The following is a 17,033-nucleotide window of genomic DNA, read 5'->3' as shown; positions in this document are numbered from 1 at the left end:
GGTTCATTTCTCTGTACCCAGTGGCGGCAATGATGTTGATCCAAACAAAAATTGCCCATGCCTGAAAGCTTAGACTTGGGATACTGGTGTCAGCGACATTGAATCAAGAACACCATTGTGCAACTGTCCTTGTCGCTAATCAGGAAACTGCAGAAGACACTGTACTCCTTAGTCAAAGTCTTATAAAGAATTTTTGAGTTACCAAAGGCCAAATTTTGCACCTCTTCCTTTGAGACGTGTTGGAGCAGAAGGTTAACTGTCAGATTAACAATGTTGCTGCAGAGATAATATAGTAAAAGTGAAATAACCTTTATAGGGATTGACAGCGAATTTTTTAAAAGTACCTTTTTTTTTTTTTTTCTTTAAGGCGAGGAAGAACATCAAAAGAATCTTACAAAACTCCTGAGGCATTTGACTTGTGAGACTGCTCCAAAGACAGATGCAACAGCCAGACACTACTACTGTGGCTAGAAATCAAAATAGACTTTGTAAAAAGCTTTCTTTCTACTCACAGGGAAAGTCTGGAATTAATTCAGTTGTTTTAAATGAAATATACTGCCATGTGGTAGAGATAACTGTGGCCACTCCTAGAAAACAAATTCTCTGTTTGCAGAGGCATGTTCCCAAACACAATCCCTGACAGTGGAGTTTTCACAGGACTGAGAATGTGGCCACCAGTTAGTCCACTGATGGTATATCCATAGGTCAGCCCAGTTGACTGGTTAGCAGTGGAACAGCTAAGAAACCCTTTCACATGGGGCACATCAATACAGCAACTAAAACTCTTCTGCAAGCTGAGAAGTCAGAAGTCCCACAAAGGATATGGTGAACAGTGGATGCCAGTGGGTTGCTGAAGCTACTTGGACTGTAAGATCTATGAGTTCCAGAAAAGGGAACTACAGGGTGGAGCCAATCTTTTGAAAAAGCCTTGGAAGAAGGACTGGCCTAGAGGAATCACAGGTAGCAAATCGTTTGCAGCTCAAAGGTGGAGGAGGGAGAATGAAATTGCAATGACCAAGAAGTGAGGGTGGAAATCACCAACCATGAACCAAAGAGGAGAACACTGTCCTTTCTTCTTGGACCCCACCCCATGAGGCTGGAGAGAGGAAAAGAAGTACAATGTCTGGAGACAGATAACAGAGGGTTGTCTGATGGACTAAGTTTTCTGGCTTTGATTTAAATACAACTGTATGCCTTGTGCATGGCAAACAGTTCCCCTTTCCATACTTTATGTCACCAACCCCTGACAAACTCAAAGCACAAGCAGCCACAACTTGAGAGGAGGCAAGCAGCAGCACAGATGAGGTATGGAGTCTGGATCCACAGGAGAGGCTGGCATTTGCAAACTGACTTTAAAGCCTACTGCGAAGTCCTCATTTCACTGAGCAGGTATGACTGTCGGTGTGCATTTCTGGGAGCAGAGCTGAGACATCCTGCCAGGGTGATGTTCAGCAGCAACAGCAGGATGCTCTGGGGCAACTGAAAGACAGACTGTGAGCATCACGGTGTGCCACTGGACCCTCTCTCCTGTTATGTGTCAGGTAATTTTACCTGTACAAGTTTGCTTTCTAGTCCCATTTTCTGGAGATCTTAACACCTTTTGTGTTAAGTCAGGAGTGAGGAAAAGTTATGGATCTCCTTCTTCCCAACCCAACGTGCCTCTGTGAGGTCCCTAAAGTGCTTATGGTTTGGGAAACCCTGGCAGAAGGGTAAAAAGAATGGCATTGTCTCTTGGCTTAGAGAGAAAACATTAAATCCAGCAAGGTTCAGAAGCACTTGTCTCAGGTGACTTGAAGTAGAAAGGCTGGAAACCCACCCTAATTTAGTCTTTTCAGAGACCCACTCCCACAAGAAGATTGCTGTAGACATTGTCTATTTATTGGAAATTGCTGAAGGCAGTGAGGTAAGATCCCTGAGAAAGAACTGCTTGCTTTTGCTGAGAACTTTGTATTATAATGTTACACGGTGTTTTACACAGTTACACGGTGTCAAGATTTAAGGCTTGAATGTCTCTTTCACTTCTGCCTAATCAGTGGTGACTTTTACCACAGATCCTTAGACATTCATGTTCAGTCCAAACTGCACTAATATTAGTCAGATTGATAACACACAAGTTTTGTATGATCCCATGATCTTCACATGGGGCTTGAGACCACATCAATTTGAATTCAGCTCCTGGTCATCTCTCATAAGCTTGAACAAGGGTAAAATTTTATTTTAGCAGATGCATTATTTCCTATCATTTCCTATCTGTCTGTCTGTCTACCCATATACAAATATGTGCTTATGTCCACACCTGAGGTGGAGATTGGACAGAGACAGTAAACTGTCTGACAAGACTCTCTGTGCTCTAAGGATTTCCTTATGGAGTAGGTTATCTCCCCAGCTACTGTAAATCAGTCCCAATCCCCTGCAATCTAACTGAGAAGCTCTGGAGAAGCAGTGGTTTAAATCCTAGTCCCAGGCCCATTCCATATCTGCTGCTGGTGGCAGGACAGCACTGCTGGAGTGAGCGAGGCCCTGTCAGTTTTCAGCATCTGGGCACACAGTCCAGGCATTCTCTCTTCCCATTGCACAGGAAAACACCTCGATGTGGAGATAAGCCAGAGACCATGGAGCTCACGACATGCGGAATACATTCTCAACGAGAGTACCTTTACTGCTTGAAATATGTATAATAAAATCTGATAACTCTGAAACTTTGTTACTTCGTTACAGGTTCAGCAGCCTCCGCTGCTCATCAGCATCCCTCTGGGAAAAAGGGGAATTTTCAAAAATGTTTCAGTCTCTGGGAAGCACACACAGAATTTGCTAGATTTTTTCCTTTTGTCTCCCTAATCCTGCTGCCACTGAAGCCACCTGGAAGACTGTCCCTGTCCACAGAAGTGGGCAGGACTGCATCTGTTGAGGTGGGTTTTGGAGCATATGTGGTCCATCAAATGTATGCAGAAACTGCATACCATTTTTGGGATCAGAAAAGAATATTTGCTCATATGCTATTGGCATAACCCGTTCAAGGCCTCTGTATTCTCACAATACCACAGCAAACGTGTCTGGAGTTGAAAACAGGGAGGATGGGGTGGCTGGTCTAATCCAGTCCAGCAGAGCTCTTGTGCCCCGGCTCTGAATAACGTGAGATTGACAGGCAATCTGACCTGCATCCCTGCTCTGAATGAGAAGCTGATTCTGAGCCTCCCATTGCAGGTACAGGAAGATTTTAGCTATGTAGAAAATATCCCCTCTTCACTGGGATTCTCTCCTCTCAGTTTGTTTCTCTCCTTGACACAAAGCATGATCAATATTTAATTTTTCTCCTTATTGCACTCTCCACTGCAGGTCTGACTTTGTTACCAGTGTTCCTATCTGTTACTCCTGTCCAAAAATCAAGGGATATTTTGCAAAGAACATTTTTGAAGTGCACTTTCCCATTTTTCCCTCTTCCTCCTTCTAATGTTTTGAAAAGCCCCATCTCTCCCTTCATAGTCCTTCTCCCTACCCCTCAGTGAGCTGGGCTGTTTTTCTCGCAGCAAAGCCCAGGGAGTGAATCACAATGGTGAGAGCTGGCTCAACAAAGACACTGACTTCAGTTTATGTCAATTGCAGGCACAGTCTGACAAAACAAAAGTGCTTCCCAGGTGAGGGGATCAGTGGGTTGAAACATAAGTCTGACATAAGCTAGGCAGCTATCTGCATGTTGGGCTAATCATCTGGGATGATCATTATTTATAAGAACAGCACAATACTGTGAAAAGAGGGTAGTCTGTCAGAGCTTTTGCATTTCCATGTGGCCTGCTGAGCGTCAGTCTCTGCTTTCCACTCTGGCAAAGTGTCCTGCTGCCTAAAGATGGTGCTGACTCACTTTTTTCCCCCTCTAAGTAACACAAATGAGAGTTGAAGCTTTTTTCCCCCACCCACTTCTTTTGACCTCTTTGGCCCTTGCTATAGAGGGTTTCTTTAGTCGTGCTCTGCAAATGTCTTCATAAACATGTGTGCTTATAAAAGTGAGTGCTTTCACTCCATCATGCACAGGTTATTTGCGTGTTGGGATTTCAGGGACTACCACCCCCCAGTGTTTTTCCATGACTTACATCTGGATAAAATGAGCTGTGGGGAGATGAGTAGTTTATTTTTGATAGTTGAAAAGAGTTCAGTTAATCCTTCTGTAGGCTTTTAACAGCCTTTTTGTGTCAATATGGTGTTTTAACTTTGCCAGCTGACTACACCAGCTAAACCCCATGACATTCTTTGTCAGTTCTTAAACTTTCTTTATATAATATAGAAAAATTTTTCTATTAGCAATATGGGATAATGGAAATGAATCCAAAGTATTACAAGGTAGTTTGGTCCGCAAGAGCTACAAATCAGAAGACAGACTGATTTCCACCAGCCAAACTACTTGCTCCATTGAATGTCTTCTTGTAATAGAGAACAAAATGCAAAACCTGAGTGGAGAGAAAATATTGAGGAAAAATCATTCAGGTACATCAAGAAAGAGCTAAAGTAAAGACAGTGTCACTGCTTTCCAAGTAGTACAAATGGAGGTGAGGACAAGGATGATGATGGGACAAAGGAGCAGCAGAGAGACCTGCTGTCAATGGACCTGCAGACCACACCAGTGCCCAGCTTGCAGCCACGGCAGGGTCAATTTTTTGCAGTGGCCAGGATGGAGCATGGCTAGAATGCAGAGGTCATTCTATACCGTCTCAAAATGGACTCTCTTCCAGGAAGAAGGAGTTCTGTTCACTTGAGAATGTGTCGCAGAGGGAGCCGTCTGGTATTGTCTACTATTGGGTTGATTTATTTCTTTTTTTTGTGTGTAAATTGTTTTTTTCTTACACCTTTTGTTAATATTGTTGCCGTTACTGTTCATTTTCTTATCTCATTGCTGTTTCCAGTAAACTGGAAACCTTATGTCAACCTCTGGTCTTTGCCTTTTGTGCCTCCCGTTGGAGGGGGAAGGGGGAACAGCTCATGGTTTTAGAGGGAGTACTAAGTTGTTCAATACCATTCCTAAACCCCGTCTTATTAGAATACCATTCTTAAACCACGACACCCAGTTATCTTCATAGTTTTGGCTCAGCTTCCTCATGCTGCCATTGTGGATCTCACCTCTTCTTAGTGCACTGCAAATACAGAGAAAGGATGGGGGATACACTTCTACCTCTCCCTTGCTCCCTGAAATCTGGCCGTGAAGAATGGGGAGGAAATGGTGAAATGTCTGATAGAAACACCTCAAAGTCCTGGGCCAAACAGAGAAGAGGCAAACACAAACTCCCTTGTCACTTTTCTCCAGAGAAAACCTCCTCTTAGCTTCTCCTCTTCATAACTTTGGCATCGTCTTCTGGTTGTCTCCCTTCCTGCAAAGCTGCCTCTCTTCACTCATTTCAGGCTTATCAGCCACTCATTTCATGGTATTGGAGGGCTCACTTGTCAGTTTACTTCTTCTTGTATCTGCTATTCCAGTTTATATACAAGTTTGAAATAGCATTCTTGTATGTGATGAGAATTTGAAACTTTTAAAGCCGAAACAAAATTAAAAAAAAATTAAGAAAGAAGATAATAAAACAACATGTAAAAATTAATCAGATTTCAGACTGCACGTGCTTTCACCCTTCTCCTTCCGAATCAGGCGAGGGAGGTCCATTGGAACACTTTTAAAAGGGGTTATGAGGGATGTAGTCTGTGGTGCTCATTGCTGCAAGATATTCAGTCATGTTGCGAGACCATGAGACAAATTATTTATGGTTTAGATTTTCAAATTAACAGCTGGAGAATTAGTATGTGTTTATTTCAGCTGGGGGGGAGTTGTCAAAATACTTTAAGTCAGATTTTTTTTTTTTCCCTTTTGTTTCGTGGACTTCTAACTTTCCAGTGGAAGCTAACATTTTCTTTTTAAATTTCACATATATCAACCAATTTGTAGGTAGCTTCAATCTTTCCATGATTTAAATAATCAGTGATCATTCTGAATTTAAAATGTCCGGTATTCGGGGATTTGATTTGTCACTTCCAAAGAAATGGCTGATATCAGTCTTCTGAAATTCCTTGAGTTTCCTCAAAGGCAGTTTCAGTCACAGGTATTCTTCAGGATTCAGAACAGGACTCTGCACTGAGATGCTGTGGCTGAAAGTTAGCATTCAGAGAAGCATGTGTGAATTGTGAATTCAAGACTGAATCCTCCATCCCTGGATCACTGAAACAATTGCTCAGCTGTCAGTTTGGAGCCAGAATTGTCATCTCCACTAACGGTTTTCATAGGTAGCCATTCTCGTTGCTTATTTCAGGAAAGTGCTGGTGAAGGTGACATTTGGGCTCTGACAAGCGTCCCTTTATTTTTCTTGTTGCAAGCTTCAGGATCTGACAGCTCATTTTCAGCCATAAACTGGTCCTCGGCTTCCAGGGTGTCTGAATCTTTTTTTTACCTGAGAAACAGTTAGAGGGTGTTGAGGAAAGCCTCAGGTTTGACGTGTTTATTGGAAGCTGTTATGTTCATTCCAGACCATTAAATAAGTCGTGGTAGACCTTGGGAAAGAAAGCAGTTCTGCACCTGCATTTCCAGGTGACACACAGATTTTAGAGTATCTGAGAAAATCAAACCAAACCAAATCCAACCACTCTGTTCTCAAATATTGTCATTGTAGCTGAGAAAAAAGGTAATTTTCTTCCCTATATTCCCTGCTCCTCAGTAAGAACAAACTAACTTCATTTGGTTTCTCCATTTTTCATTGTCAAATGATAAATACATATATGTCTACACTGGATGTGCTTTATTAAAGTCATTCATTTACAGCAGTGTCTAAAGAGTAAACCTTAATAATTGTTTATGAGTAGTATCAACATATCAAAGCCTTCTCTAACGCACTTCTCAATGAGCCTCCCAAGCTCTTGTCCCTGGTGCATTTTTCCCAGTTACACTAGCTCTGCAAATCCTGGGCTCATTTGTATTATCTTCCCGAAGGAAGCAATGGATTGAATGTATCATCATTTGAATACCTTCAACTATTTTTTCAATCCCAATGCATGTGTTAGATCAAGTTTACTACTTTTTATTTCAGTGTTATTGTAATTTTGTTTCTCATTGCAGTGAGCAAGAAAATTTCAGCAGTTGGTGGAGGTTTTGCAGCCTTAATAGTTCGGTTGACTGTTTCAAAAGATGTGGTTTATCAGTCACAGCAATAAATGAATGGATGACTTTCACAGTAGTTGTGCTTTTGATTTACATATCAAACTTCAAAAGTTTTGTCTTTGAAGCAAGAGTTGTTTGATTTAGGATGGCAAGAAAGATTGTCTGGCTTCACCCATTTTTTGGTTTTATCTTTCTAACAAAACACATGATGAGATGACTGATGGACCAGTCCCAGTGAACTGTTCTGTATGCCACACCTGTTGTCCCTTTGTGCTTTCCTTTGACTTTGTGTCACATGGACCCAAGGGCATTCTTTTGACACTTGCTCCTAACTGGAAATTTAAGTAATTTTTCTGACCTATTTTGTCAGCATAGGTTGCTAAACCTCATCATCAACTGAACCTGAAACACCTCACAGTTCTGAGTTTGGGCTTCATGCTCCCAGTTTTAGAAAACTTTGCACTAGATTATAAACATTAGGAACACAGGGGAAAAAGCAGTTTAAAAAGGATTTTGTTTTGAAAAGGGGTGGATGTTACTGGGATTACTTTAGAAAATGAGGAGGCCAGCACGACAGCACTGCAGGCAGGAATGTGATATCGCCTCCCAAGCCATCACTCATGGTGGCCACAAAAGTTTTGGATGGCTTTGGATGTCCAAGTCTAACTTTGCTTCTGTACTTTGTACTGCAAAGGCAGGAAAGATGTCGCTGTTAGATAAAGGAGGGGAAGAAGTTGTGGCTACCTTATTGACACTGGCTTTTACTATAGTTGCAGTTGTTTGACCACTTCTACCTTGATGAAGAAGCACTTTGAATAACAGACATATTCAGGAGTATGAGTTGCTGTGGGACCCTTCAGCGTCAAGACAGGACTTCTATTAAAACAGGTGTGAGGGCTTCTAAGTACTTTGAGCAGCAAACATTTGGATATGACTCTGGGTTTTGTCACAAAGCTGAACTTGTGGCTTCTACTGGTTTTCCATGTTCTTTTAAGGACTTGCTCTCCTACAACCTATGGCAGATTAAAATTTCTGTGTTGGTGAAGAACATATTGGCTGATTTCTGTCATTAGTGCTCTGTGTCAGCAGATGTGCACCTAAAGCAGCTTAGGCCTAGCCCTTGGTGCTGGAGACATCGATCAGAAATTTTCCCATGAGGTAGGTTGCTTTTTTATTCCTCTTTATTGACTTTTCTGTGAGGAGTCAGTGCTGACCACCCTGGTTGACACAATGTTAGTGTGGACTGACTATGAGTTTCAAGGCTCTGAACTCATCTGTGATCTGTTCTTTCTTTTGCAACAGCTTCCCCAAACATCAGTGCCTTCTGCTACAATGTGTGAGGACACTTCTGACTGTCTCATGTTCCCACCTCTGTGGCTGATACCATGGCCTTCCTTCTCCATGTCCTGTTGCCAGGGTCTCTGCCATGGTTATGCAAAAATTCACTGCTGTGCTTTGGTGAGTTTTTCAGGTATCTCTGACCTATTCAGTGACCTCAGCTTCTCCTTCCTCCCACGCTGGACTCCACTTATGTCTGTGTTTTTTTATCAGGCAATCTCCACAAGCTTTTGCCTGGTCCAGCAGAGAACTGTGCAGCACTTCCATGTAAATTATATTATCTAGACAACTAAGATACAAGTGTCTCTGTATCAACATAGTTGTGGTTGACATCTGTGTTTTAGCTAAAAATCAGGGTAGGTTGTGTCTCCAGACATCCACACAGTCCATTATGAAGATTTAAGATTTCTATCTCTTTATTCTATTTATTTATTTGTTTGTTTGTTTGTTTGTTTGTTTGTTTGTTATTCAATAGCACTGAAATGTCACCTGGCTTAGTCCTGCAAATTTACTACAGATGGGTTTTAAATCTCACCTACAGATTCGTGGGGAATTGGTGCTCCTGTGTGTGTTTTGGTTCAGGAAAATCTGATCTTCACTTTACAGGAAAGTCTCAGCAGAAGGGACTACAGTCTGCCATAGAAAACTGGGACAGGACAGAGGAGAAGTCTTGCTCCAGCACATGGATGTTCCATGTCTGGATGGGGTGTATCCCAAGGGGAAATCCTGAAGATCCTTGCATTGCTAGAGCCTGTGCTGTTTCACTACTAATGAATAAAGACTTTTATCCCTTGAGTTTGCAGTTTTTCCCTCGAGAGAGTATCAGCAAGTGGGATTTCGAAAGCACAGGAAATTGCTTTACCCTCCTGCCACTGAAATAACTGAGTTTTTTACCCTTGGGATCAGTAGGAGGAGAATTAGGCCCATACCGAGTTCTTCTGAAAATTTCACTCTTTAATGAAGAGAAAAATGGGATGTTGATGGCTGTGTTCTAAACCTCTTCATGAAGATGGAATTTAAAATGCACTGAGGAGAGCTGCAATTGCCTGTGTGACCCAGCATTTCATCCCCAGATGATAGTTTTTTCCTTTGTGAATGATATTTTTAATTGCTTGTGAGATACTATGCCTCATCTAGTGTACATTAATGTGACAGAGCAGAGACTATAGAAAAGCTGGTAATCTGCAGTAACATGATTTGGCTGTTATGAATTTGTCTTTGTGTTGCAGCATGATAACAAAAAAAATAGGCCTATTTAGTGATTAACACAGAGACAGATTAATTGCCCTTTTTTTTTTTCTTGTGAAGACAGTGGTTAAGTGAGCAGTCATAGCTCCTATTAAAACAGAAAATAATTTTGAAAGAGCATATGTTACCTCTTAAAATATACTCAAATGGAGCACTTTTTCTATATTAATTGAGAAAACAGCTGTCTAGGTGAAACTGTTCAGCTTCTTTTCTGCAGAAATATGGGCTAAGCCATCATACAAGTTGAAAATATTAGTGATACCTTATTCTTCTGTTATGAAATGAAACAAAAGGGATGACACCCACCCTTTGAGAGCCCAGGACTCAAGTACCTGCAACTGAATTTTTGCTGACAGTATCTGCAGAATGAGTCAAAGATACAAAGTCCCATGTTCACACAAGTTCCTTAATGTTTTGGGATCCTTTATGCTGAGTTGGAATTTTGCTCTTTTTCCCCTACCTGCACGGAATTTTGCTTAGCAGTGTGGCCATTTAAAGTTTTATTCAAACTGTCTTTTCTCTCTTTCCTACTCTTCCTTGTTCTCGGCTCCGCATACTGTCTTCTGCAGGCTGATCCAAGAATCTGATTTTTGTAACGCGTGGCTCATGCATTAGGCCTCTCTCTGGCACATGTGCAACCACTTCAGTGGGTGTTTGATCCCTTTGTTTCATTTCCAGCTAAAAAGCAATGCGAAGGAAGTTCCATCTCAGTGAAGGTAAACCAGAACTGCCTGATGTCTCCACTATTGCATTTGCTCTCAGTGAATAGAGGAAAGAGTTTAGAAAATCCTACGCCTGACTTCTGATCCCTTTTTAGACAGGTGAAGAGCTGCCCTGGAGAAAGGTTCATTAATGCTGGTAACATTGGAACAAGACTCCCAAGTTTTAAACACTCGTTTGGGCCCATCTCTGGCTGTTCTGAATTCTATTTGATGGAAGAAGGCATGTAAATCATCTTTGACTTCCAGCTGTGCTTTGAATGCTTTATGGGTCACAATCAGCTCATCAATTTTTCCTACAGGATCCATCTCACTCTTAGCCTGAACTTTCATATGCCTACTTGGAAACAACCAACTAAATCACCATTGCATAGATATACAAGTGCGTGAGAGCTGTGCAGTGTGGTTAAGATTCAGTTAAAAAAGAAGTATATAGAAACTTGCATAAACTACAACAATGCCTTTATTCTTGTCACTTGCTTCTCCCACAGGATGTCCCACACTATGTCAAAGCTCACTGTGACATGCAGGTAGGAACTGAGGCTGAGTGTGAAAGGGTCATGTAAGAAAAGGCTACACTGTCCTTTACAAGGGCTCTGCTGAACTTTTTTTTGTCTTGGCAATATCATATTGCAAATTAACTCTGAGCACTGTTCTTGGTTTGTACAATTTAGTTCTCTTTAACTGTGCTGTGCCATAATACCACTGCAAGCCAAAATTAAAACAAGGGTTTTTAACAGTGTTTTTAAGTATCTGGTCAGGGTGGTCTCTGCTGACCTCAAGATGATGGACAACCTGCCTCATGTGTAAACTGTGATAAACTGCCACTGAGAAGCTCAAAGGACATCTTCCTGGGCTAAGGAATTAAAATATAGGCAGGAAGTAATTTGTTTCTACATATACATAGTGTTACAAAAACATTGACTGGAGGGAAGGGGCCATTATGGTACCGAGGTACGAGCATGAGATTAGCTTGTGAAGTTACTGAGAGCTCAGTCCTTCCTTCCTTCCTTCCTTCCTTCCTTTCTACCTCCTTCTCTCCTTCTTTCTTTCCTTTCATCCTTCTTTCCTTCCTTCCTTCCTTCCTTCCTTCCTTCCTTCTTTCCTTCCTTCATTCCTTCCTCCCTCCCTCCCTCCTTCCTCCCTTCCTCTCTTCCTTCTTCTCTCTCCCTTCCAGTGGCACATTCAGCTGAGCTGTGGTTTTAATTCCCAGCACTCGAGGGCAGTGTTGGTTTACTTTTGCAGCAGCCGGTGTTCCAGACGGTGGCAAGCCCGTCCCTTCGAATCCCACCGGCAAGATCCCAGCCTCCCCTGGGATGTGCAGCTTTCGGCCTGTTCCAAGTAAGATACTCCACTGCTGTGCTACTCCGGTCTGCCACTTCAATCTTGTTTTTTGGCCCCCGCGGAGGTAGATGTGGTTGCACCACGGGGAGCAAAAACTTCTCTATGTTCAATGGGATGTCTTTGAGGACTTCAAATTTTGGCAGGTTTGAAGCAGTCAGGTTTGCAAATAACAACGGCTTTATTAATGAGACCACCTGTGCAGGAGCAACAGGAGATTTTGTAAATACTGAAGTTTGTGTTTTCCCAGAACAAATGCTTAGGAGCAATTGCTACCTGTTTGGACAACTTAAGCCAGTCTAAACAGCCCACATTTCCCTTGCTACCATACCATAAGGTAGACTATGTGCATGACAAAATGACAAACTTGAAATATTACAAGCCTTTGAAAAGACACGCTGAATGTCTTCAGGAGTACTGTCTTTTGCCTTAAACATACCTCAGCACCTTCAAAAGGTGTCAACTGCTACAGACTCCCAGCACCAGGAGGTGTTTGCTCTCTGCCCTCATGTCTTCCCAACCAGCCTCTCTACAATCCTGCAGTCTAACATGAGACATAACACAGGCTCAACTGGTCAGCTTTCTGCAATTAGCACTGCGCCATTAAGTGGGATCTGTGGGCTCTGAAGAAAAGCCGTGATAACAAATCTGCATTCAGCTGCCAGAACACTAATGGGGATGCTCTGTCCCCCCCTTTTTGTTTTTTTTTTTTTTTCTGTAATATGAATGCTTCCCAGACAGATGTGTGCAGCCTGACTTTCCCCTCACATACATACCCTAGTGATTCGCTCTGTACTTGGCAGTGTGCTTCTATTCGTGCATAGCTGCAGGTGGTGATCTTAGCACTGAGTGGCAAAAACTGTTCTGGGGAAGATGTTTGCTGGGCATCAAGGCCCACAGATTCATTTCTGCCTTTTTTACTTAGCATGAGCCTTAATTTGTGTTTGAAACCATCTCGGTGACCTTACGACGTATCACTCAGTTTTATTGTCGGAGATGTAATAAAACACTTGTAGCAGTGAAGGAGGCCATCAACAGAAGAGGTATCGTTGTTTCAACCAGGGTAGTGTTAATTATTTTTTGTGGTAGCTGTGAGGGGGCAAAGTCTGGAGCTGTGTGGGTGTGTGTAGGTTGTTATTCTGTACCACCTTACCAATGAGGGTCATCGCTGAGGGGTGAAAGTAAGGGACTCCTATGGTAAGAAGGTAGGCATGGCTTGAGGCTGGGTTGAGGACAGTCTGCCCTCCGTTGTTTTCCATTGTCCAGGGCTTGGTGAGCATTTTTGCATGTAAATAACCCTCTTTTTGTACACTTTTGTTTTTAATTTGTTTTCTTATCTCATTTGTGTTTCCAATAAATTGTTTTTAGCTCAACTCATAGTCTCTCCTTTTTGTCTCCCACTGGAGGAGGGGGAGGGGAGTGGCTTGTGGTTTTCTTTTTAGTGTCAGTGCTAAACTGGAGAGTGCCATTCCTAAACCATGACAAGAAGTAACCGCTGCACTGATCAATGACTTACTAGATTTGAGCATCAGAAACCACAGGATTTGACATATGCACTACTTCTCTGCTATAGCTAGAAGAGGCTGAACAAAATCTGATTTTGGGCCAAAAACTTAGCACTATAAGCAGCACTTTCTGTACTGTCAAAGAAGGCCTTGATACTTCTGCACTACTGTTCTTGCAGGAAGGTCAGTCTCTGCTGTCAGTTCCATTTTATGGATGGGAATTGAACATGATTTGGGCTTGTTGACACTTCTGAAGGAACAGGGATCTGAAGCTGCCTTGCATGGTGTCTGGCTCAGTGAATAAGCCTTCACCCGAATGTTCATCGTTTCATGCAGCCCATTCTGAGCAACAATATCATTCGTCTTTTTGAGCACAAAGACTTTTTACACAATTTCATCAGTCTTTCACTGATGGTATGATACCGCTTTTCAGACACTAGAATCGATTTTTCTCAGCACTGAGCTGCTCCATGGGCTGAGATGAGCAGCAATCTCCAGTAATTCCTAGTATCACAGCACTCAGACTGTGTCCTTTGAGGAGCCTTGGCATGGGCTCTCTGTCCTCCAGGTACCTGGGAAAATGTGGCAGATTCAATCCCACTGAAGTCAGGTGCATTTATGTGTAAAGTGGAGAGGGCCAGGGGGGAAGGACAGGGGGAAGGAATAGTCTGAGGGGCCTTTAGGGCTCTGGTCATGTTGCAGCACAGAAAAACTTGCCCAATATCAGCCCTGTTGATGTAAAATCTGGAGATTTAGGCCTCCTGGGAGACATAACTGAGTAGACAAGGCCATGAAATCAGAAAAGTTTATCAACTGTCATACTTTCGTGTCATGCATGTCCCTATCCTTAATACATTCTGCTCAGTGTATTGTCTGCCAATAAAGTAATTTCCAGGCCACTTGAAGGAGTACATATAATTACATACAAGGAACAGGTGAAGCACCCTCCAGAAAAGTATGTACTAATGCCAACATTTGGAAAAGCTGACCTTTCCTGCAGGAGTTTTGGTGGAAGTATCAATCGAGAAGTGCTTGGCTTGCCTTACCAACAGAATAAAATCTCAGAGAAAACATGTTTAACTGCAAACATGCTGGAAAATATGCAGAGGACAAAGTGCTGTTCAACCCAAAGGACTTTACCACCAGCAGAAATGGTGTAGGCTATCCCGGGATAGACAAAGGGCAAGAGTGGAAAGGCTTCTGGTCTTGGATGAAAGGATATAGTGGCATGCAGGAGAATAAGACATTTCTGCATCATTAAGATGGGACTTGATCCCTCCCTGAACAAGCATGCCATGTGTTAGTCTGTAAAACAAAATTCTGGAGCTCTACCCTAGATGTCCTGCTAATCTTTTTTCCTGTGTTGACCAAGTGATTCAGCACATGGAGTGCTCTTGTTCTGCACAAGGATATGCCTGGAGCACTGGAAGCAATGAAACCTAAGCCTTGACCAGTGCAAATAGCTCTAAGACACTGCTGCAGTCCATAGAGTTGTACAAGTTTACTGATTCAATGTTATTTCAGACCTGATGAAAATATCAGGCAGTGCTCAAGTGGCTTAGCAGCACAATGTGAGGTGTGATTTTATCTGTGGTAATGGTTTTGTTACAGTGAAAACCGGATGGCAGTCCCAGTGCAGTGACGAGCTGCCAAACTGGTGATGTCATTCAGCCTAACTGGTAAAGACTGGCAAGGATCATAGAAACACACCAGGGTGCTTGGCAGACTGCTGCTTCAGCTGTGCCATGCACGCATGGAATCCACTTCTTCCCTCCTCCATTTCCCATGTGAGTCAGCACCAGCTGATTAGTTGAGCTCTAAGCCCCTGAGCTAACACAGTGTATCAAACACATCGCAAGTCAGACCTCCACAAGCACACATGTATGTCAGAAATACCAGAAGATTCAGACACATCATAATTCAAATCTTTCAGACCAAATACATCAGTTTCACACACAAAATTAAGAATGCACAGCAGGCCAACACACAGTGATTTGAAGTCCTGTCCCGTGCATTTCTGGAGCTTCCCCTCTGCCTGAGGATGTTTTTGTCCATTTCTTCTTAATTTATTAGGTCATTTTATCATTGCATACTGAGGTGCAATATACCCCTGAGAATGCCTGTGGCTGGCTTCCATGGAAATGTCAACATTCTTTGTGTAAGTTAGTGTGATTTCTTGTCTTCTCTGCCCATGGTTGTATGTCACACAGCACATAGTGACAAAACTCTGGAAATGAGAAAAGTGCCATAGGGGATGAACAAAAGTCCAGAACCATCAGGCTTTCTGCTTTTTTTCCCAGTCTTGGTAGCAAGTGCATTAGAAAACCACTTGTAACACACCCTGGGACAGTCAGTTAGGTAAGACCTTTTGGGAAGTCACCATGGCACTGCTGCCATCAGTTCGTAAAAGCTTTCTTCTGAATACCCATTCTAGGCAATTTGTCCCAACTCGAGCAGGACTGGCCTGTACTGCTCTACCCATTCCTCTATAACTTCATAAAACTGAAGAGAGTTCTTAGGCTGATTAACATCTCTTTGGACATCTACTTCCACATACTCTGAATTCCTGGTGGTAATGTTGACTGGGCATATGTGTTTGCTCTTTCATCTTAGATTTCACCTTAGATTAGTTGTGAATGGTCTTCAACAGATCTGGCTGCTCTAGCTGAAAATTCCAGTTCATCAAAACTAGGCAATTCTAATGCAATTCATTGGGTGAGAAGGGGAAGGCAAAAAAGATGAAGAAAAAAAAAAATTGAAAATATGATCTAGTGAAATGTTTCAATGGGAAATCTATATCCTCTAAAATGGCTTTTCATACATCAAGCCTCATTAGGTATGTTAGTATAAGATTGGCTCTTCCAGAAACAGGCAATAAAGGAACTCATTTCCTGGAGTTTTAGTGGAAAATATAAATATTGTTACACTGTTAATTTCATCTGGCAAGAAAATAAACAGCTCAACACAACACAGGGAAAAGTTAGCATTAGCAGGAACTTCAATGTTATTAGAGAACACTCGAACTGAAAAACAGTGATCAGAATACCAACTTTACATCTCTAGTCTTAAGGAATAAAAAGAGCTGCAAATATATTTTCTCTGTCTTGAAAGGTGAAAAGAGGTCACTTGATTTGGTATGTCACAGCAGACCTTAGTATTTACCTGATTTCATTCCTGCCTGAGGTTCAGTATCTTTGTTTAAACAAGAGCACATGCTTTTCTGGGCCATCCCAATGGCTGTGATATCTGCTCTCAATTGAAATGTTTACCAGCATTTCTGGTTCCAATTTATCTCAATTCAGCTTCCAGACTCTGCCCAAGAGGCCTCTCTGCCTATGCCTTTGCCAGCTCAGAGAGCCTGCTATGATCAAATTTCCCATGGATGCATTTTGGGGCTGTTGATCAATCTGCCTTTATGATTTTTTACTAATACTTCTCGATTTCTAATTGTTTTCAGAGTTCTTACTAGAAGTCTCTGGAGCTAAATGGCATTATTCTGGAAACAGGGCTTCTTGAATTTGTTCCCCACTCTATTGACTAGTACCATTTTGCATTTATTAAGAGAGGTTACATAGGGGTTTTTTTTGCACAAGACTGGAAGAGTAACATGAATTTTATAACGGTTTCATTGGAGAAAATTGTTTCTGGAAATCAAGACAACTTTTCTTCTTTTGGTGTACTATTTGTAATTTATTTTCTCGGGGGGATGAGGGGAAAGACGCTTTGGCAAATCATATTTTATCTGTGACTTTGTCA

The sequence above is a fragment of the Lepidothrix coronata genome, unplaced genomic scaffold (genome assembly GCF_001604755.1).
Source record: "Lepidothrix coronata isolate B3197 unplaced genomic scaffold, Lepidothrix_coronata-1.0 Scaffold98, whole genome shotgun sequence".
Lineage (NCBI taxonomy): Eukaryota > Metazoa > Chordata > Aves > Passeriformes > Pipridae > Lepidothrix > Lepidothrix coronata.
Note: the sequence above shows the minus strand (reverse complement) of the source record.